We start from the raw sequence: 24,518 nt of genomic DNA, 5'->3' as shown, positions 1-24,518 counted from the left end.
GCTGTTATCTGATTGGCTTGTGTAGACGATGGGTGGAGTCCACCTATTTGTAGATTTGTGTGTACATCATGACGCTAGATTTGTTTCAAAATCGACAAATGTGTGTAGCGATCTGCAAATGCACAGGAAGCAATCCACAAATAAATGCGCACGATTCACAAATGAATGCTGGACAGAGTTGTGTTTGTGAGTTAAATATATTTGTAAAAAAAAAAATAAAAATTTGCAAATCTCATTTTATTTATTTGTGATTTCACTTTATTTTTGCGAAACTCCTAACATATATTTATAAATCTCTTTATTTGAGAATTCATTTCATTTTTGTGAAACACCTTACATTTATATGTGGATCTCATTCAATTTATTTGTGAACCAACTTTGTTTGTGAATCTCTTTCCTTTTGTATGTTAATATGCACAATTCCATCTCCATAATCATGTGTCTCAAAACACACAATCAAACTACAAACAAGTCATAGAGAGCTCTCGATTTCAAAGTGATTGTTCTGTAACCTGGCACCACCAAAACAACAAAAGACTTTTCATTAAAGGCTGGGGAGATAATTTAAACTAGCTGAACTATTGTTGAAGATTGGACCCAAATGCATCTTTAAGAGCTTGTAGGATTGGTATATTTGGTGTGTTTCGGTTTACACCAAAAAAAAAAAAAAAAAAAAAAGTGTTTGAAATGCTTGGCCAAAATTTCTCCTGACTGATAATGAGGGTTGCTGATTGTTATAGGGTGACTTGAAGGACAAGTCGACCCCAAAATTAAAATAATTTACTCACCCTCAGGTCAATAAAAAACCCTTTCATTAGTCTTAATGAAACATAAAAGGAGATGTTAGGCATAATGTCCAAGTTTCTATTTTAACAATCAGCGCAAGTGGAATAAAAATATTATAAAAGTAGTCCATTTGACTCATATGCTAAATACTGAGGCTTGTGAAGTCGGGCGATAGTTTTGTGTGTGTTTGTTGTATGGACAACTTTTATTTTGTCCTTTTTGGAGCTTGATAGTAAAAATCACCATCCACTTTCAATGTATGGAAAAGAGCATCTTGGATATTCTGCAAAACATCTCATTTAGTGTTTCACATAGAGAAAAAAAAATATTGGAACAACACTGAGTGAATCAATGGTTTATTTTTGTGTGTTCTATTTATTTAATGAGACATGTAATTTCATTTCATGTCCAATGCAGGTTTTTTTTTTTTTTTTTTGATAGCAGAGGTTATAGTCACATGGGTTCAACTTTGCATTTTGGACAGAATCACATTGGGCAAACTTTCTGTATGGAAATGGCAAAAAGGCTTTGTTAATTTATTTTGGCTTGTTAGGCCTTATTTAAGATACATATCTGTTGAAATAGGGAATTTGGATGTTGCATTACTGATAATTATCCTATATTTAATCTAAATGCAATGCCAGCTGTCGAGAAACCAGATAGGAGAGGAACTGAATGGTTTTTAGCTGGAGCTCTGTATTTAACCACCCTTTATCCTGACAGTTGCTGTGTCTCATCTCACCCTCTATGTCATGAATCAGTATATTGTGAACACTACACATCGGAGACACTCATAACTCAGTTACCTGCAACACGATAATAAGGTCATGCATTAAAACACAGCTGACAGCATCACTATATAAAAGACAGTATTGTGAATTTTCATTGTAGATATTAAAAAGTACAGTGCAATTATAAAATAAAAAATATAACCTGAGCAAAAAGGGGTGTGTTCTTTACTTTTCATGCACATTTTGGAAGATAATTACAAACAAAATCCCTTTCAAAGAGAAAATAAGTCGTCATTTTTTATTTGTATAGCCCCTTTCACAACACACAACTTTTCAAAGCAGCTTTACAGAAAAATCATGCTTTTACAGACAATGGAACTGTAATATCTGTAAAGTCTTAGTCATCACTGTGTAATTGTAAATTGTGTATTAAAATAATTAAATAGTTAAATAATAATTGTATTTAGAACCCCAGTGAGTAAGCCGAAGGTGACTGTGGCTTTTAATGTTAGTCTATGTATTCCATTTCATGAGTGTAATCCATCAATAGACAAAGGTGATGCTGGCAGAGATCAATGAGGCAGATAATTTCGGTGAGGTTCGGTGGGGTCCATCCTAAGTCCAAGTTTCAGGCAGTGGCATATGAAGTATCTGATGTCTTGGAGTTGGCATCAGTTCATCCTCAGAAGTCCAACGTAAAAGACCGAAGTGATGTCTGGCTAGCACCGGCTGTAGTTTGTCGTCATCACTCAGCAACACGTAGCAGTGGAGTCCGACACCAATCAGGAATGGAGCTGGATCTGGCCGGCTCTGGTAACCTTGGGATATGAATCCCGGGGTTGAGACAGGGAAACAAATAGAATAATATTAGCCTAGATCCCATTCAATTTATTGCAGAGTTATAGATTATGAGAACCGTTTCCGAGAAATGTTTCTGGTTCTGCCAGACCTAACTAAAGCAGCCTAATTGTGAGTTGATAGATTAATTAGGTGTATGCCTGGCTAAATAGATGAGTCTTTAGTCTAGACTTAAACTGAGTGAGTGTGTCTGCATCCTGAACAGTGTTAGGGAGACTATTCCATAGTTTTGGAGCCAAATAGGAAAAGGATCTACCTCCTATTGTGGATTTTGATATTCTAGGAACTATTAACAGGCCAGAAGTTTGTGATTGTAATGAACATGATGGAATATAGCGTGGTAGAAGGTCACTTAAGTACTGTGGAGCTAGACCTTTCAAAGCTTTGCATATAGTTAACAGAATTATTATTATTATTTTAATCCCCTTTTCTCCCAATTTGGAATGCTCAATTCCCACTAATTAGAAGGTCCTCGTGGTGGCGCTGTTACTCACCTCAATCCAGGTGGTGGAGGACAAGTTTCAGTTGCCTCCGCTTCTGAGACCGCCAATCCACACATCTTATCACGTTGCCCGTTGTGCATGACAGCACGAAGACTCCACATGTGGAGGCTCATGCTACTCTCCGTGATCAACGCACAACTTACCACGTGCCCCTTTGAGAGTGAGAACCACTAATCCTGACCACGAGGAGGTTACTCCATGTGACTCTACCCTCCCTAACCAATTTGTTTGCTTAGGAGACCTGGCTGGAGTCACTCAGCACACCCTGGATTTGAACTTGTGACTCCAGGGGTGGTAGTCAGCGTCAATACTCACTGAGCTACCCAGGCCCCCGAGTGAAGCTATATTTAATGGTCGAAAGAATAGATCTACCTGAACGATAGTGTGGTGTAGATTGAGTGACATTATCTGATCGCAGCAAACAAGAGACGAGGTAATGATCTGAGTTGTCATCGCTCTGTGGTAGAATTTCTATAGTATCAACATTAAATCCATGTAATAGAATTCAATCTAGCGTATGATTATGGCGATGAGTTTGTCCGGTCACATTTTGTCTGACTCCAAGAGAGTTGAGAATATCAATAAATGCTAATCCCAATGTGTCATTTTTGTTATCTATGTGAGTGTTGAAATCACCAACAATAAAACAATTATCTACAGTAACTACAAGATCTGCTAGAAAATTTGCAGGTTCACCAAGGAAATCTGAGTATGGCCCAGGTGATCTGTATACTGTAGCAAGGGCAAAAGACAACAACTATTTTTTATTGATATCTGACAGTGTCACATTAAGCATTATTAGTTCAAAAGACTAAACTTATATCCTGTCCTCTGAGTAACACCAAAAACTTCACTGTAAATTGTAGCAGCACCTCCTTGACCCCCTCAGACGAGGCTCATGTTTATAACAATAACCTGGGGGAGTAGATTCATTTAAACTAATATATTCATCCGGTTTAAGCCAGGTTTCAGTCAAGCAAAGCACATCCAAACTATGATCTGTAATAATTTCATTTACAATTAGTGCTTTGGTTGAAAGAGATCTAATTTTGAGTTGCCCTACCTTTTTATATGATATTTATCTTAATTTTATTTATTTATTTATTTATTTATTTATTTTTAAGTATGACCTTAAAATGATTTTGTGAGGGGTTTGTGTTTGGTAGTTCAGGGAACAGACACAGTCTCTATATGATATCTAGGTGATACAGTCTCTATGTATTGTAGTTTGTGACCTGTGTGATGTCTCGAGGCAGCTTGCAGATTAACCAATTTGTCTGCTTCCTGACCTGGGCCCCAGTTAGTCAAATACTATCACTATTAAGACTATGAGCCAAATTACTAGAGAGGAGTGCGGCATCTTCTCTGGAGGAATTGAGTCCGTCTCTCTTTAGCAGGTCAGGTCTACCCCAAAAAATCTTCCAATTATCTATAAATTCTATGCTATTCTCCGGACTCCACTCAGACATCCATCCGTTCAGTGACACTAATCTACTATAAACCTCATCACCATGACGAGCAGGGAGGGGGCCAGAGCATATTACAGTGTCTGACATCGTTTTTGCAAGTTCACACCCCTCTTTAACATTATCTTTAGTGATCTCCGACTGGCGAACCGGACATCGTTAGTGCCAACATGAATAACAATTTTAGAAAATCTACGTTTAGCATTAGCCAGCACTTGTAAATTTGATCTGTGGTCAGATGCTCGAGCCCCGGAAATGCATTTAACAATGGTGGCTGGAGTCTCTATTTCCACATTCCTTACAATAGAATCACCTATTCACGAATCACGAAACAGTATCTACCGGATTCTCTTTCTCACTGACCTCCACTAGTGTTCGGATACGTGTCTCTAACTCATTAACCTTCTCTGTCAGCCTGACTAATTCCTTAAATTTATCACATGTAAATTCCTCACTGCTGACGGAAGAAGCTATAGTAAACATATGGCATTCTATGCAGGAAGAAATAACGAGTGGATGCCGCAATTGTTGTTGTTGTTATGGTTGTTCTTGAGCGGTGAGGGTTTGAGATCGATCTGGTTTGATGGGGTTCCTGATCAGCAGAGGTTTGAGATTGATGCAATAATCACAATAAAACACAGTGGTTAAAACGAATCCATGCAGTCGAGATGCGAGATGTAGACAAGCGGAGAAAAAAGAAAGAAAAAAGAGAGAAAATGGGTGCATACGAAAAAATACACGCAGTTGAAACAGTAGAAAAGCAGAAAAAAATTAAGCACGCGGTAAAATGGCAAAGGATAAAATGATGAATGTATAAGAAGAATAAGCTCTGCTAAGCAGGCTAGCAAGCTACAAAAACAGACTCGTGCAGTGTGCCGGCAGCAACCAGAACAGGAAGTCAGCAAAACATTCCAAATCACAAGCAACAATAAGGGTTTGACATTTATAAATTTACACATGCGCTCATCCTCTAACGACTTGAAGAGACATGAAGACATTTCCAGGTAAGGGAACAAAGTAAGCAACGATGCTTAATGGTTTTTATGGTGCAGTTTTTGGGAGCAAATGTAGAAAACTGTTTTGCAAAGTTGTGTACTTGTTTTAATGCTTGCATATGTTTTCTGGTAGGGTTGTTAAAGCTTATATTGGTCATGCTTTAATGAATCGAACATTACTCCGGGATGTTGCAAAGTGTTTTATAGGTTTTGTTTTCTGTAGAAGTTACATGTTGACTAATATTCATGACTTTTGAGCATTTTATAACCACTCTTTTCATATTTCTTGTATCCCAGTTGCAAAAATGCACAAGTTGTTTGATCACTTTCCATTGCCTTTTAGCAGATTATGTGTGTTCAAACAGAGTGGACAGTTTAAAATTACAACTGATACATGATACAATGTGATGTGAATCTGTTTTTTTTTTTTTTATATTATTTAGTCTGGTTCTTTTTATGAGGAATCCAGTGTGAACACGCTTTCTGGAACAGTATTTTTATTGGCAGTAGAGCATGTTTTCCCATGACTTAATTTTGGTTAAATGGAAACACTTACTAGTTGTTGTTTTTTAAAAGTTAATAGTCATATCGCAGTTCAAATCGCAATCGCAATATTTTTAAAATAATCACAATAAATTTTTTGTCCAAATCGTTCAATATATATATATATATATATATATATATATATATATATATATATATATATATATATAATGTACAGCATGTGTGTTTGTGTGTGTGTGTGTAAATATATGTGTATGTATATATAAATAATATATATAAAATATGCAATTTCGAGCCATCATATTTATTGATAGAATGCATGGAATAAGTACCTTTTTAAAAAAAGCAAAAATATGACCAAAATGATGAAAATCTAATGATAAAAGGTAATTTGTAAAATGTATATTTTCTAGTGCTGGCAGTCAGTTAAAATGATACTTTCTTGTCAAAATGCATTTATTTCCATCTTAGGAAAGAAAACAAAACAATATGTAATATAATGCTTTATTAACATTTTCCAAACAAAGTATAGTATTAAGATAGAAATGCACTAAAATAGCACCAATTCAAGTAACATTAAACGTTTCCCGAAGTCAAAGTGGGAGTTTGACTAATTGAAAGAACTAGTTTCCCCATTGGTTGCAATGCAATGGGCATTAAATACCTTAAACTCTCATCCTCCGCAATATAAATCTGCCAGTAGACTGTGGCTATCTGCTTTGTTACATCAATTCATGATTCGCATCAGAGCGTCAATGCCAGCGTCGAGCACCACTTTGAACTCACCATGAAAAGCGCTTGCAGACAAAAGTGCCTCATTCTGCGTTTTGGTGATAGTTAAGATTTGGTGTGCTTCTGTGGTAATTAAAATGTGCCTTACATAAGCTGAAAAATATTTGATTTCAGTCCCATCTGGGATTGTTTTGTACATCAAATACCGCCAAGAGCTCCTTTCTCCATCATTTTATCACTGACAGGGAAGCGCTGTCAGAGATTATTTTATTTACTGATATAACAACCTCTATCATAGGAGAGAGCGTAACAGTCAACTAGAATGTTACGACAGTACCGCCCATAGAATGTCTATGGAACCGTCACTTTATGCTGTTTCATGCTAAGCTTTTAAGTTCATCTTGATAGAAGGGCTCTGGTGCTGTTGTGTGTGTTGTGCTTGTGGCGTGTGCGTCAGTGTAATGACTCCTGGTGGCCACATTACAAAGGTTCCGCCCTTCACACCAGTGTTTATGCTGTATTAATGGTAAATGTGTTAATTGCGATTAAGAAAAAATAATGCGTTAAACTTCTCTAATTAATCGCAGGTGTTAAGGCGTTAATTCTGACAGCTTTAATATTTTCGTAATGTACCATGTTAGAAGGTACCCTGTATAATTTACAGCATTAGCTGAGAGAGAATTTCTTTATAACTGAAATATACCCATATGAATTGAAAACAAATTGAATCGGGAAATCTGTAGCAATACCCAGCCCTGCTGGCCAGAGCCATGACTACTAAACTAGGGAGCTGACTGAGATGCACACGGTGGCTCCAGATATATTGCTATGGTCTCATATAAGCATAATAGTATAAAACCAGTCAGTCCACATCCATGTACGATTTTTGTTCCCGTCAACTTTTTAGATGCAGCTGCCATATATTCGGCCTGGTTTGTGTATTTACTGGATAAATGCATATGTGATGTTCAGAATTTGTTCTTGTTGGTCAGATAAAAACATTTGTCTCCAATGAATTGGCCCACATGGAATCTGCAGCCTTTTTTTTGCAATTTCTGTGCTGATTTTAGGGAAAAATGTGTGGAATTCTGCGGAATGGATTTAAATTTGCTTTCACACTAACGCCTTTGGTGTGCATCTGGGTTCGTTTGACATCAAAGTTTGGTGTGTTTGGTTGATGTGAACACTGTTTAAGTCCACTTGAAAAGGTGGTCTAGAGTACACTTTATGTGAACTCTGGTACGGTTCGCTGCTGATATGAACACAGTTGTCCAAAATGCGGAAGTGGTTTTGATGGCGTGAATGTTGATGGCGTATAATTTGTGCCTTTGCATGCTCCCAAACACAATTATTATGGTATAATGCATTTCTCAGACCTGCTTGTCTCCAAATAAATCGCCTTCAGAGAGCAGCTCACATTCTTCACATCTCTTGAAAGACATCCGTTATGTGCAGGTAGTTTTGATGGTAAATCCAAAACATTGTCACATGGTTACAGTGGTAATCTGCTGCTAATACTTACATTGATGAAGCGATCGTACCGTGGTTCGGGCCCAAATAAAATAATGTGAACAGAGACTAGCAGGGGGAGGAATTGAATGCAGGTTTATGCCATGCTATCAAACCATTTGCAAAACCATCCTAAAAATTAGATGAGCTGAGAGTAATGCACTCTTATTGATAGCTAAAAGCATAATCAAATTATAAAAATATTTAAACACAAAGGACAGGGGATGTATGGAACTTTATGAATGATGAACGCTTGAATTTTGGGAAAATCTGTGGAGTTTTATGGGCTTGCAGATTCCGTGTGAGCCTGGTCAAGAATTTATTTTGGTTGCTTAATGGTTGCTTGGGCTGAAAGATCAAGGTTAATATTAGGTAGCCACCTGATGTTTTACAACCTGTTGCTTGCATCACTTTCTGCGATTTACAAGGAACTTGACTGGTATAACATTGTTATTATCAGAGTTTTCTTTTTTTTTTTTTTTTTACATCCTCATACCTGAGAGGAATTTAGTTTATTATATTCTCAGGCTTTACTTGTGTTTACCCTGCTTAGTGATAATTTCAGGAGTTTAAGCCATGAGTGTAGAGTGAGGAAACAGTTAAAGTGTGTGCAGAGAGACAGAAGCGCTGTTGTGAAGGGGGTGTGCCGCAGCTTAGCCAGTCAGTCCGGCCCGGGTTTTAGGCTCCGCCTTCCTGAGCTGGAACTACTTGCACTAAGCTTTTTTCCTCTCTGCTTCCCTTTTGCGCTCTCTCTCTCTCTCTCTCTCTCTCTCTCTCACTCTCTCTCTCTCTCTCTCTCTCGCTCACTCTCATGCTTTCTCCTGCTGTTCACCAGTGTGCTGTGACCATGGCCATGAGCTCTTAAGGGAAGAACAATTTAAACTGATAGTCAACACATTTTCATTGTAATCTCAATGTCATTTGCCCTAAAGCAAAATTTGCACGCTCTTGTTTCAAATTTGTGTATTTTTGGTATCTTAATCACATACAGAAAATCTGAGACAATTAGCAAAATTTTTCTATTTTGAATTCTTCTAGTTTAATACATCATTTTTCATTAAAAATAACATTATCAGTAATCAATAATTTGAGTGAATAGTTGACTTTATACGAATTTGAGATTGTCTTAACATTTGAATGTTTGAACACTTTTGCTTTAATATCAGCACACACTCGAACTGGCATGAGCAAAACCTGATGATCGTGTTATCCAGCATGCTTCGAGAAGGTTTCAAAGGGTATCTTCAAAAGAGATCAAGTCAATGGGGCTAATACGTCAACTTTTAAAATACATGCTGTTTCATTAGTATAGCCACAAGATGTAAACTATTTGCTTGTTAACAAGATTTTTGTGATTAAATCACTTACTAACCTTTTCTAAAAATGTTTTCTTAAACCCTAAAACAACCGTAAAAATGATTAAAAAAACAACTTTATAGCTCAAATAATAAACGATTTTGTAACAGAATAATTAATGTAAGTGCTTTTATAAAATTATTCTGCCATTAAAATCTCCAAAAAATGCCCCCATTCATTTCCACTGTAAGTGCCTCACAGTAACCTCAATTTTTGTTTTTTTAAGAAAAGGAGGGACGAGTCGAAATATTTTTTTTTGTTGTGGTTATTAATATTATGCCACAAAAGCTGTCGTTTGAGCTTAACTTGTATTGAATATATTGTATTAAAAGAAGGACAGAGATATTTTTTTTGTGTGTGTGTGCTCTGCATATAAGAAAGTAAGTCATATGGGTTTGGAATGAAATGATGGTGAGCAAATAGACAATGTTCTAATTTTGGGTGAACTATTCCTTTTAGCTGAGAAAGGAGAAAGTATTTTAACATTGAAAAGATTACGCAGTTCACATTAATGATTTTATATTTGAACTATCAGAGATTTTGGTTTTTAAGAAAGATTATATTTTGTTTGTATATGAACACGGTACTCAAACTTTTGTTTTTAGTTTACTCTAAAATTCCTTTGAATCATTGACAGCCCGTGTTTTTGGATCCTGTGTTGTGTATCTTGTGAGACTAGTAAACGGCTCTCTAAATGCTGTGGCACATGTTCTCTGAACACAATCCCTCTGGGAGTGTCCTGACCGGCTGTCCACCTCAGAACTGCTTAACGGCTGTTTATTTACCTTCAGGTTAATCATTACCCCAGATCCCATCTCTTGTTTACCTTGTTACCCCTGATGGTAAAGTACACGCAAAATCCATTTAGTCTGACCCTGCCTGCAAAACACGAAGTCACATAGGCCTTCATTTTTTGCATTATGCACATCTTTATGTGAAAGACTTAAGCTGCTTTTTCTTGTTTGGATTTTATGAGGGTCCATTTATTATTTGACTAGAAGTATATACTGTACACTTCCATTCAAGAAATGTTTGTAGACTCCTATTTCTTTGACTGTTTTCCATATTTTAGAATAATATTGAAGTCATCAAAACTATGAAATAACACAAATGGAAGTGTTGGAATTCTGGGGTGACCAAAAAATGGTTAGCACTCATATTTAAGTTTCTTCAAAGTAGTAAGTCTTTGTCTAGATTCCAGCTTTGCACTCCCTTTTCATTCTTTTAAAAAAAGCTTCTTGAGTTCCCATATGCTGGACACTTGCTGACTGCTTTTTCTTCACCAGTTTTGTAAAGACATTCTTATGTAGACACTTTCTATTTGTCTAAAAAACTCATTCAAGCACTTAAGCATAAGCCTTTAGATCAAAAGGTTTATTAAGATCATGGTAAATGTAAATTCGGTCAGGTGTGTCTAAACAGTTGACTTGTAGAACATTTAGATATAAAAGCATTTGATAGTTATGGTTATAAATGATTTTGCTCTCTGTTGGTTACACAATAGACTGCTTTACTTATGCTCTAGGCATGTGTACATGTAAAATAATATCAAATACCCCTCAGCACATTATTCTTTGATGTTAAACAAGTAATATATTCATTTTAGATCATACACTTGACTGGGGTTGCAAAAATTAAATTTTTGCTTTGTATTTCTAATGGATAAATTGCTTTAAATTTCTCGACTTACCTGTTTATATCAAATGCTTTTCTATTCATTTGCTCATAGATTTGTACACGTGTATAGCAGTAAGCCGCCATCTTTTTTTTTTTTTTTTTTTATACATATATTTGCATTGACTAGTTTGACTTTAATCTTCTGAAGGACAACTTGCATGTAGGTATGCACCGATCCAATACCTGGATAAGTATCTGCTTCGATACTGACGTTGTTAACTGGATCAGGTATCGGTCTGACGAACCCGATCCAAATCCAATACTGTGTGTTTTTAACCACAGTCGTTACCATCAAGATCCAAAAATGACAAAAGAACCGGAAAAGTACCATTTAAGTAGTCCATATGACTCATGAATTTAAGTCTCTTGAAGCCATATGATAGTTTTGTGAAATATATAACTGAAATACAGTACTGTGCAAAAATGTATGCACTTGTGAAAAATGTTGCATAGTGAGGATGTCTTCAAAAATAATTAAATCACTTGATGTCATTCAAAGTCCAGTAAACATAAAAAAGCTAAATCAATATTCGGTGTGACCACCTTTGCCTTTAAAACAGCACCAATTCTCCTAGGTACACCTGGACACAGTTTTTCTTGGTTGTTGGCAGATAGGATGTTCCAAGCTTCTTGGAGAATTCACCACAGTTCTTGTATCTGTTTAGGCTGTCTCAATTGATTCTGTCTCTTTATGTAATCTCAGACTGACACGCTGTTCAGTGGGGGGCTTTGTGGGGGCCATGACATCTGTTGCAGGGCTCCCTGTTGTTGCAAAAGTAATGTTTGGGAGTTTAACATTTATATTTCCTATTGACACACTAAAGCTGAAGATATAAATAACCATCTTAAGAGAAATGTTTTTGTGAAACATCTTATGCCTAAGACTTTTGCACAGTACTATATATAACTATTGTCAAATAACATTTTTACATTTAACAACAACAACTACTATTGCTCTTATTATAACTACTATTACTATTACAACTATTACGATTTCTACTATTATTATTACTACTATTACTATCGCTATTACTGCTATTACTATGACTGCTATTACTATTAATGATGTTACTAAACCCAGCAAAAAAAAAAAACGACCCTTTTCCAGGACACTGTATTTTAAGATAATTTTGTAAAAATCCAAATAACTTTACAGATTCAATGAACCATAAACCATAAACAATTAATGAACATGCACCTGTGGAACGTTCATTAAGACACTAACAGCTTATAGACGGTAGGCAATTAAGGTCTAAGTTATAAAAACTTAGGACACTAAAGAGACCTTTCTACTGACTCTGAAAAACACCAAAAGAAAGATGCCCAGGGTCCCTGCTCATCTGAGTGAACGTGCCTTAGGCATTGTGCATGGAGGCATGAGGACTGCAGATGTGGCCAGGGCAATAAATTGCAATGTCCGTAATGTGAGACACCTAAGACAGTGCTACAGGAGGACAGGAAGGACAGCTGATCCCCCTTGCAGTGGCAGACCACATGTAACAACACCTGCACAGGATCGGTACATCCGAATATCACACCTGCGGGACAGGTACAGGATGGCAACAACAACTGCCTGAGTTACACCAGGAATGCACAATCCCTCCATCAGTGCTCAGACTGTCCGCAGTAGGCTGAGAGAGGCTGGACTGAGAGCTTGTAGGCCTGTTGTAAGGCAGGTCCTTACCAGACATCACCGGCAACAACGTCACCTATGGGCACAAACCCACCTTCACTGGACCAGACAGGACTGGCAAAAAGTGCTCTTCACTGATGAGTCGCGGTTTTGTCTTACCAGGGGTGATGGTCGGACTCACATTTATTGTTGAAGGAATGTGTGTTACACCGAGGCCTGTACTCTGGAGCGGGATCGATTTGGAGGTGGAGGGTCCATCATAGTCTGGGGCGGTGTGTCACAGCATCATCGTACTGAGCTTGTTGTCATTGCAGACAATCTCAACGCTGTGTGTTACAGGGAAGACATCCTCCTCCCTCATGTGGTACCCTTCCTGCAGCTCATTCTTGTCATGACCCTCCAGCATGACAATGCCACCAGCCATACTGCACGTTCTGTGCGTGATTTCCTGCAAGACAGGAATGTCAGTGTTCTGTCATGGCCAGCGAAGAGCCCGGATCTCAATCCCATTGAGCACGTCTGGGACCTGTTGAATCGGAGGGTGAGGGCTAGGGCCATTCCCCCCAGAAATGTCCGGGAACTTGCAAGTGCCTTGGTGGAAGAGTGGGGTAACATCTCACAGCAAGAACTGGCAAATCTGGTGCAGTCCATGAGGAGGAGATGCACTGCAGTACTTAATGCAGCTGGTGGTCACACCAGATACTGACTGTTACTTTTGATTTTGACCCCCCCTTTATTCAGGCACATTATTCCATTTCTGTTAGTCACATGTCTGTGAAACTTGTTCAGATTATGTCTTAGTTGTTGAATCTTTTTATGTTCATACAAATATTTACATATGTTAAGTTTGCTGAAAATAAAAGCAGTTGAAAGTGAGAGGACGTTTCTTTTTTGCTGAGTTTATTACTGCTATAACTATTAATAACTTTATAACTATAGCTTTTTTTTTTTTTTAACTGAAGACTTTCACTTGAATTCCTGTTAATACTTCTGCATTATCCAGTCAAGTAGTTAATGAAGTCTTTCTTAAAAATCTAGCCTTCATGTTTTTATGTGCTTGTTTTTTTGTGTTCCCTATTTTATAATGAAATATTGTGTAGTTGGAAGTTGTTTCTTGTCATAAAAGAGTAGCCTAGCCCCAATCAGTTCCACACTGTGAGATAAAGGTATTTTAAACTCATTAAGAAAAAACAACACTGGTATCGGATCAGGATTAATATCGGCCGATACAGAGAGTTCGGTATCGGAATTTGATTGGGAGAGGTATAGTGGTATCAGTGCATCCCGATTTGCATGAGCATTTTGCACAAAAATGCATAATAAGCATTTGAGCCTGCATCTATTTTTGGGTGTACAAAATCAGTTTAAGTTGAAATATTTGTTGTAAACTCAAGATTTTTCAGGTTGGCTACACATGTTGAATTGTTAGACAAGACTGTGTTGTTTCACCCTAGCGTTAAAGGCTAAATGGCAAAGAGGAAGTTGACTAGCCTCAGTTGTTGAGGCTAGCCAGTCGCTGGGCGAGATATGGCATGTAATGTGAATCTGTAGAGTGGCATATTAAAGAGGAGGGGGTTGTTGACCTGGATTAAACCTGTCTCAAGCACAGCACAATAGCCTGCATTTTCAATGATGTAGGTCATTGATCAGAGCGCTGGGCGCCAGTCTGCAGTATCCGCCTCACTGCAGAAACCTTACACTGGAAATGTGATGCTTATTATTCAACCAAGCTGCATTGTGCTGGGGGAGAGCAGTGGTTTGTTAGTCCCACAGTTGTTTGGGTGTAATTCAGTGTTTTCAGATCATTTGTTTCAAACGAGGATGACATGTCTGCAGTAGCTTATTATTTTACTTGTTTTGTACATGTGTTGCGGTACAAGCACATGTGTGTAGTGTCAAGTGTCAGTTTGTTTACTTTGCTTCTAATACATGTATGTTGTACAGGTGAGGAGCTTTAGGTCTATAGATCTGAGTGCTTTGAGAACCATAGGGTCTTTTTAGGAAGTGCTCTAGATAGCGCATGGTTGCTCTTGTGTGGAACCCAGACTTTAATGGGACACGAGACATTAAAACATGTTTTTCGTGATGCTAACCGATATGTACTAGTCATCCAAGATAGACAACATTAGCTCTGTTAATGTAAAACCCAGTAAGCTGACATGCTGTCTACTTCATATGTAGGGAGGAAGTAACAGTGACAGAACCTCACAAGTAGAAATGTGTATCGTTCAGATTTCTTGATTAAATTCAGATTAATAAACTCTTGGGTCTATTCAGTTCCAATCTCAATTCCATTCCGAATCATTTGGTTATATTTTAGTCTATAAGCATACATTTTTTAAGATTATCGATAGTTTAAAAAAGCAAATATCAGCACTGATTATTCAGTAAAACTGATATATCGGTCTAGCTTTAGTCTTACATAAGTGTTTTGGTTGAGCGCACATTAACAAGATTGGAGTTGAATAGCTTCTTTTCCGCATCTGTGCTGTGTGTGATTAGAATAAAATGTTGTTGTTTTTTTGTAATCAACTGACTGTAAAACACAAAGGATATTAAAAGAGATTATTCAATGACAAATGTATTAGGGCTGCACAATATTGGAAAAAACTGACATTTTGATATTTTGTTTTTCTGCGATTATATATTGCAATATGAAAAAATACAGGATGACTTCACCAGATGACTTGAATAGCTCTATTTGAGAAGAATTAATTATTCTAGAATGACTGGGGTGATTTTGTAGGAAACTGCATCTGCAAAATGTAAAAAAGAAACTGAAGATGACTTTTTACTTTTTGACTTATTTTGGTTGGTTTATTTTGTTACAATAATTAATACACTGTTTAATTCACCATGGTTCCATTGTATTCATGTAATACTCTTCTATCAATTCAGGCTAAAGTCAATGATCTAACATGTTATGATATTAACAATGCATGTTGCTTACCCTAAAATAAAGGGGCTCATTTGTGAATGAAGTGTGGTGTCTAGAAGGGATCCAGGAGATTACAGGAGGCTTTATCTCTGTACTCCAACCAGGTTGAAACGGAGCATTACACTGAGGAGGAAGTTTCATTATCACAATAGGGAATTAATGTGAATGACAAAATAAGTCATTTAACATTTTATTACATTACAAATTAAATTACAAACCAATTTTGTTGAAAAAGTAAACAATAAACATCTTTTAATTTAAACCATTTGAAAAATAAAAAAGTGCAGCTATACACCAACACTGAGTGGTTTACAAAAATACAACATCAAATAAAATGTTTATAAAACAAATAACTTAAAAAATAAGTGTCTTTCGCGAGGTAATATGTTACTGAATCTGTGATTTCTCTCTGCCGTTTTGCTACTTTATCGTATGGTGTAACACTGGCAAAGGCATCCGAAATAGTTTTTTGCTTTGGACGGCATTCAGATCTGGCTTTGCACTCGTCATACAAAGATTTGTGGTGCCAACTTAAATCATCAAACAAACTGGTCGTGTTGCCTCTTGTTGTGGCAACAATTGCAAGGCACTCTCGACGTAGTACCTGTTTTTGGTCAGCATCATCCTGCCAGCCGAAATATTTCCATATAACTGACGGTGCATTTCTTTTTGCAACCAAATTCTCCATTTCGGTCTTCTCATCATTTCGTCATGCGCAAGCAGAGCCTGCACGTCAACAACGTGCAGCAGCGAACTCAGTGTTTAAAAAAAAAATATAATAATAAACTCGGTGTATCCAAGAACCCATAAATCGGAGTAAATTACATCATATCAGACAGATATAATGCTAGTTTTCCTTTTGAAAAAATAATAATATTGTAGACTGATATATGTTTACCTTACTACACCGTACGTTCTGCGATGTGACTATTGCGGATGCGCACATCGCGATGTCGATGCTGAAACGATATATCGTGCAGCCCTAAAATGGATTGTGTAGATCTTGTCTTTAGACACATTACACGGAACAAGTCAAACCAAACTTTTACTCGCAAAACTCAGTTCAAGGATGCTGAAAGGATACATTTTGGAACACTAGGTTTTGGAACAGAAGAAATAATTGCATGCATATTTTAATTCTAAGTGCATAGTTGTTAAATAAAAAGTTTGAAATCAAAGAGTGAATGAAAGAGCATATGTCATACAGACGTGCAATTTGTACATGGCTATCTCAGTGCTGTCTAAATACATCTCAATTGTTAAACTGCACAAGGAGCATGGCCATTGTCGTTTGACGTGCACTTTTTCTGCCATTGTTTTGTTGCCATCAGGAAGCATAGGTTACAAATGCGAATTTGCATCATGCAAATGCACAAAGGAGTTTTTGGACACTGCAATGCTGACAGTGTTACAGGCTTTCCATCAATGACAAAGAATCTGAAATATTCCTGTACATGAAGCATGGTTCCCACGGTCATGGAAAACATGGAAATATCAGGGAATTTTAAAATTGTTATTTCCAGGCCTGGAAAAGTCATGGAAATTAAATCATCAAAGTCATGGAAAAATCATGGAATTTTTTTTATATTTAATATATTTTTATTTATCATGCTCTGTCCTAAAATATTTAACCAAGGTGTTATGTTGAACTGAATTAAAAACACACGGTGAAGAGTTTAAAATATATCATGTTATTTAGAATACCTGACCAATTAGGGTGCTTTCACTCTAGCACTTTTGGTGTCCACTTGAAAAAGTGGTCTGGGGTATGGTTCATGTGAACTCCAGTACACTTTGATGCTGATATGAACGCAATCGTACCAAATCACAGAAGTGTACTAAGGCTGGGCGATATGTAAAAAATATTTTAGCGATAATCGCCTTAACAATATTGTGATTATACAATTACTGTATATCTTCAACCCCCCTGCAGAGGGTCAGTGAAAATTCATTTTAAATTAATTTATTCAAACACGAAAAACATAAAGACTTTTCTAAATTCAAATTGCACTTTATACTAAATAAAAAAAGCAATTAACATAAAATAACTATAAAAATCTTATATATAACCACCTCCCCAAATCCAAACATTCACTGTCTCCAACATCCCCATTTGCTATCTCGTAAGTATACATCAACGACAACAGGTGGAAAATTACTAATTTAAAGTATTAATCTAAAGATTAAGAACTAAAGACAATTATAAATGTAAAGATAATAATAATCATAATAATAAAGCCTAATAAATTCCCTGGTAATACAGTTAATGCTGCCTAAAGAAAAGAAAATAGAACTCAATTTTAGGTTCAAGGTGCACATGTCTTGTATTATTTTATGATTATATCACTTTCGTCTTTGTTTCTTTAATACAAAGAAATATGTTACTGAACCTGCTGAGTTGCTTTCACAGTGAATGCTAAGCACAAGCTGGTCTGTGGAAATGAAGCAAACTAAAATCACAGCACCTCCTGAGATGATTGGAGATCATTTGCAGCATTCTCACAGATGACATTATTATTGCAAACAGTTTTTAGATTAATGAAACCGAGAGAAAAAAAGAGTGAAAACTCTTTACATGTGCTTGTCCCACGAGACTTGCTCGCGCTGCACATCTCTGAACAAACAGCGAATCAGACACAAGCATTGACGGCTTTTCTTTTGTCTGTTCTTAAAAATATAATAAGTGTGTTTTTCCAAGTCTGTGTGTCTAACCACATTTCTTGTCATGTGTCACTCCGAGACGTCTTACAGGTCGCCCGACTGTTGCAGGTAGATGAGCAAAATTACTCGCGCATGAAATACATTTGGACAAGGAGCTCGCGAACTGGATTCAGCCTTGTCGCATTTGGCAGGTGGTGGGTGTTAGTTTCACACCCTGGGCTATTGTTTAATATATTTGCTGACTTCCCAGATCCTTGGTTTTTCCATTTCCCGATATTGTCGATCATCTTCGGGCAATTGAGTGTCGCAATGAGCATCGGGTTCTTTATAAGATATCATCGATATACGATAACATCGTCCTATAGCCCAGTCCTACTGATCAATGTAATTTTCTGAAACATGACTTAAAACTGCACAAATTTACAAATTGCCATTGTTAAATGAGTACATAACCAATCAGTGTTCAAAACGATGTCCTTACCCTGATTTGCAAGGTAAGCATATAAAAATGATTTGTATTTTGAGCTATCAGGCTATATTTGGTGCAAAATGTCATTAATTCTTGTGTCAGTATGTCAGGTCTATAAACAAAGGAAAGAAGTACTGGCTGTCTCATGTTTTGGCTGGAAAAGCTGCGCTGTTCAGTTCAGTCACACTCACACATTTCAGGAGAGCATTGCAGCAATCTGGATGGATGTTTATCTGTTATTTGTTTAGCAAAGTTGTTTACCTGCTATAATGCTTGTATATGTTTTCTGGTAGGGTTGTTGAAACTAATATTGTTTGTCATGCTTGTATGAATTGAACATTACTCGTGTGTTTACCGACCGAGATGTATCTCCGGTGAAGTGACTGTGACATGCTTATGTATGACTTCTGAAATTGACTTCTTGTAATTAATTGTTGTATTACATATTTAAGCATATTATTTTCGTGTTTCATCTATCCTCGTTTTATGTTTCAGTTTACGGTGTTATTGTGTGCAGTGCATAGACATACTATAGTAGTATTACAGTTAACGTGCATCATCAACTGAGGCTGTACAATATAATATAAAAATAAAGGCTTCCATTGATTCGTATCAGCCATATCATGAGTTTCACCTCTTAAATTGATAAGTGTAGTACAATACAAACATTAATAGTAGATAAAACACTTGGATAATCATATTTAAATATACTGGTAACTGGTGTGGTTAAGGAAAGTCCCCTGTTCTCTATGTAAAAGTGCTTTGAGTGTAGTGTCAGAAAAGCACTATAAGTGTAATTAATTCATTTAAAATATGTAAATAAGAGTGTTGTTTCTTTTCATCAAAGCAAGTAATATTTCAGTTTTAAATGTTTAATTGTATAACATACTATAAACATGAAAATAGCACGTTATGATCCGGCTCTGAATATCTCCCAGTCATGATCATGTCAAGGTAAGCTCAAATCATGAGACTGATCCACCAGAAGAGCAGTGCCAAAACATGACTGACGTAATGTGTTCTTCCTCAAATTGCTTGCAGTTTTAAGTTTCAACCACAGATGTTGCTAGAGAGCACAGTTACGTAGTACAGCTTTAATATTGCCACTTATAGTCTCTGTATTGATAACATTATATCCAGTGCTGAGTAGTAATGGATTACATGTAATCTAGATTATTTAACCAGATTACCAAAACCAAGTACTTGTAATTAGATTCAATTACATAAAAAAAAAACTTGAAAATAAGATTAGTTACTTTTTTATAAATTGTGTTATATTAATCAGGCAATGGCAGTAAATTGATCATAATTTATTGATTCCTCTGATTCTTCTTTTTAAATACAAACATAAAGACCTGATATGAGCCACCAGCCATAATTACACCAGAAATGGAGCAGTAATAGACACATAAATGCCAAACTGATTGCATTAGTACCACACTCTGCTTCAAAAATGTACATGAATGCAGTTTTGCTGTTGTGAGTAAAACACATGCAAAAATATCTTGTCAGTTGTTTTTTTTATTTATTTTTTTTAAGCAACATTTGTATAAATGGTGCAAGCTTATCCTACTCAAAATCATGTGACATCAAATAAACTCAATGGGGTTAAGATCAATAACACTCTTTTCCAATTATCTGTTGTCCAATGTCTGTGTTTCTTTGCCCACTCTAACCTTTTCTTTTTGTTTTTCTGTTTCAAAAGTGTCTTTTTCTTTGCAGTTCTTCCCATAAAACCTGCACCCCTGAGTCTTCTCTTTACTGTTGTACATGAAACTGGTGTTGAGCGGGTAGAATTCAATGAAGCTGTCAGCTGAGGACATGTGAGGCATCTATTTCTCAAACTGGAGACTCTGATGTACTTATCCTCTTGTTTAGTTGTACATCTGGTCTTCCATATCTCTTTCTGTCCTTGTTAGAGCCAGTTGTCCTTTGTCTTTGAAGACTGTAGTGTACACCTTTGTATGAAATCTTCAGTTTTTTGGCAATTTCAAGCATTGTATAGCCTTCATTCCTCAAAACAATGATTGACTGATGAGTTTCTAGAGAAAGCTGTTTCTTTTTTGCCATTTTTGACCTAATATTGACCTTAAGACATGCCAGTCTATTGCATACTGTGGCAACTCAAAGACAAACACAAAGTCAATGTTATGCTTCATTTAATGAACCAAATAGCTTTCAGCTGTGTTTGATATAATGGCAAGTGATTTTCTAGTATCAAATTATCAATTTAGCACGATTACTCAAGGATAAGGTGTTGGAGTGATGACTGCTGGAAATGGGGCCTGTCTAGATTTGATGAAAAATGACTTTTTTCAAATAGTGATGGTGCTGTTTGTTACATCAGTAATGTCCTGACTATACTTTGTGATCAGTTGAATGCCACATTGGTGAATTAAAGTACCAATTTCCTTCCGAAACAGCAAAATATTTACATTATTCCAGTCTTTTGGCCACCAGTGTAATTATTATTATTATTCACACAGCACACACACACACACACACACACACACACACACACACAGTCTGTCTTCTGTGTTGCATTTGAGTATATGCAATGACCCCCATGCACAATTTACATAAATACAAATGAGTCTTAAGACTTAAGAAGTAATGGTAATCACAATGAGCCCAACAATTGACATAAATAGTCTTATATAGGAGTCTAGTGTTTCTCCTGATGGAACACTTTTACAACCAAGTGGATGACTGCTGGATTTTAAATGAACAAAATATGTTGGTTGGGTGACTATACTACATAAGGTGTTATTGTGTGCAATGGGTGGATGGAGTCTGCAGACACACAACACATACAGCAGCAGAACAACGTGTAGTGTTTTTACAAGAGTAGGTCACACTGAAAGCTTCAGTTTATATTATTGACAAGCTATTAGCAAGTTAGACTGACATTTTCCCCCATTCTGAAGTCCCCACATCATGCATTGAGCTAAAAGTTAACTTACCTTGCATTCGCTATAAAGTAGTGGGTGGTGGTCACGAAGATGACTCAAGATATTTGAAGTGTTGCCCCCATTCACAACTTTTTTTATTTTATTTTTTTGCATGTTCTGCAGACAGGGTGACCATCTTCGATTAAGTTTCCCTCAGCACTCTTGTAAAACCCAAAATACGACCACACTTCAGATTTGGTCTTCTAGAAGGCTGAAAAATCTCCTGAGCGGTGTCACTGCCTTCCGCCATGTTTTCACACAAAACAAAATCCACGTTTGCATGCTGCGCCTACGTCAGACTGTTACTAACTTGGTTGATGCTGGACAGTAATTACCATGAGGTTTTCAAACCGTGGTAATCAAACACGGTTTTAATGATAATTAAAATTTGAAACGGTAATACTAACTGTCAGGAATTTTACCATGGTTTATTGTGAAACCGGTAACCGTTTCATCCCTAATTATAACAGTAACGTCACATGGTTATCTCTCTTTCTCAGACATTTCATTATTTAATTTTACTTGTTTGCTACAGTGTTTTTTGACTGAATGATAAACTAAGTCCAGAGAACATTTAGACAGAAATTTAAGATAATATATTTCCAGATTGTGATTGTTTTTGTTTTGTTTTTTTTTTTCCTTTTTTAATATATAGCCTTTAACCTGCAAAAACGGTGTTGTGGTAGTGTCTAGAAAGTTACCCTGGATCTGCAGAAAGTCTAATGATAGTCACATGTGACATTCATATTTATACACTGAGTTTATTGTGTTTATTTGGAGTCCCACAGAAGCCCTTCTCCTACCCCTGTTACCCTAACCTTAACACTAGTAGTAGCAAATGCGACTCTTTCACAGACTTTCTCAGATCGAGGCATACAGGGTCCAAAATTAACTTTTTAGCCCACCAGCCAAAGTGGCTGGTAGATTTACCAATCAAATTTCTTACTGGACAGTTTGTATTTTTTTTTATTGCATTTTACAAGTGGATTTTACAGACATGAGAGACAAGAAAACTTAAAGGTGCAGTATGTAAGATTCAGAAACCCTTGTTATTAATGACACCTGTGGCCATTAAGTGAACTGCAGCCAGCTACCTGTTGCTCGTGCTCACGCTCGTGCACACACTCCATAGGGACGCGAGCGAGCATCGACCAAAACAATGACTTAACGTACAAAGAGACTGAACGTGATTCACCAACATCATGCTGACAGATGAGGTAGCATAATTAAAATTACACAGTTATGGTTGTTTTACTACAAACTTTGAGACTGTATGTTATATTTGACTCTCCAGTGCTGGAACAAGGTTAAAACAAAGTGTGGATATAGGTCTGACTATGCGAGACTGTAGTTTGAAGTATCACTTTTCTTTGCATGATACATTGACTGCATTTATACGATAGCCTATGTTGGCGTTAGTTAGCTAGCCAGCTTTATCAATAGCTGTTAGCTAAATTTGGTGGATGATGACAGTAGCCGTTTATAAAATAGACTGTACATTATAAATATGTTGACACGATTCAATATTGATGTGATTCCATCACAACTGTCATTTTGATATATCAATGCGCTCTTGTTTTATAATAATAGAATGTATATATTTTCTGTATAATCAAGTTACGTTACACTAATGAATGGGTCTTTTTGCATTATCTTGAACATTGTCTAGCATTCATTTCATGTGTTATTGTAGTTTAGCTAAAATGACACAGATCAATCCTTATGGCACTATATTTCACATGCTTTGCAGTTATGTAAGCTTACCTGTCCAATAAGAAGAACGTCAATTCAGAGTCAGTTTTGATCCCCAAAACCGAACGAAGGTCCCTCTAGGAATCAAATGCCCTGTCGATGTTCACTGTAGTTTTCGCTCAACCACGATCACGTTCCTGCTTAGCCAGATGGGATTCAGTAGGTAAATGTTTTTTGTTTTTTTGTTTTTTGTTTTGTTTTGGGGCTTATTCAAAGATTTTGTAGGAGTCAGTGTTGTGTTTGGAGCCAGACGTTTGCTGGATTCCATCTCTAAGATAACGTTACCTAGTGTTGCAGTTTGTTGTCACTGTTGAATAGCGGTAGAGGAGAACTGAGGCAAGGCATTCGGGAGCATGCATAAATGTCACATCCTTTGGATTTTCCCGGCAAAACCGACCCGCTCCCTTCGCATGAAATTCAGTCTACAGGCTTTAATCGGCAACCTAGGAAGTCCAGGAAGGTCTAATTTTTTTAAGTTGCGTTACAAGCCGTTCACACATTGGCAAAAAAAAAAAAAAAAAATATATATTACATGAAAATTGTTACATATTGCACCTTTAAAAAATAAAAAAAAATATTTTTTGTATTGTTTTTATTATTTATGAAATATTTAATAGCCAGATAGTCATATTTTTTTGAGTATGCACTTACTACAACAAAAACTCAATTCGTATTTTAAACGACATTACTACTGTCATATGAACGCGTGAGTCTCATGACCCTTAAGTGATTTTTTTTCATGGAAAAGTTACAAGTATGCAAGAAATGTCCCTACTCCCTTAAAGATATTAATGAAATAAGTGTCCTGAGATATCTCACCGGTCTCTGTGACAGCTGTAGACTCTGTAAACAGCAAACAAAAATGTGTCCATGGACATTGAAGCTTTTCACCTGTCAATCATCCACAGGAACAAACAATGTTGCTGTTTTGCTCTTTTTGTCACAAAATTATCTTTGGAGGGCAAGGTTTTGGAATGAGGGGGCATGGCTAATTCAA

The 24,518-nt window shown here is 36.6% G+C and overlaps 1 protein-coding gene and 1 long non-coding RNA gene across 7 annotated transcripts in view; one reads left to right on the top strand and one right to left on the bottom strand.

Moving 5' to 3' along the window:
* LOC127431841 (histone-lysine N-methyltransferase 2C-like) overlaps positions 1–24,518 on the top strand; it is a 257,762-nt gene that overhangs the window by 49,368 nt on the left and 183,876 nt on the right. The gene's annotated exons all lie outside the window — the stretch shown is intronic.
* The window catches only part of LOC127431879 (uncharacterized), a 33,008-nt gene continuing 9,812 nt past the window's right edge, over positions 1,323–24,518 (bottom strand). The window contains exon 3 of the long non-coding RNA XR_007895665.1: positions 1,323–2,335. This is a non-coding gene — a long non-coding RNA (uncharacterized LOC127431879). The remainder of the gene's footprint in view (positions 2,336–24,518) is intronic.

The sequence above is a fragment of the Myxocyprinus asiaticus genome, chromosome 41 (genome assembly GCF_019703515.2).
Source record: "Myxocyprinus asiaticus isolate MX2 ecotype Aquarium Trade chromosome 41, UBuf_Myxa_2, whole genome shotgun sequence".
Taxonomy (NCBI): domain Eukaryota; kingdom Metazoa; phylum Chordata; class Actinopteri; order Cypriniformes; family Catostomidae; genus Myxocyprinus; species Myxocyprinus asiaticus.
The sequence above is the reverse complement of the archived record's forward strand: the minus strand, read 5'-3'. Positions and strand labels throughout refer to the sequence as shown.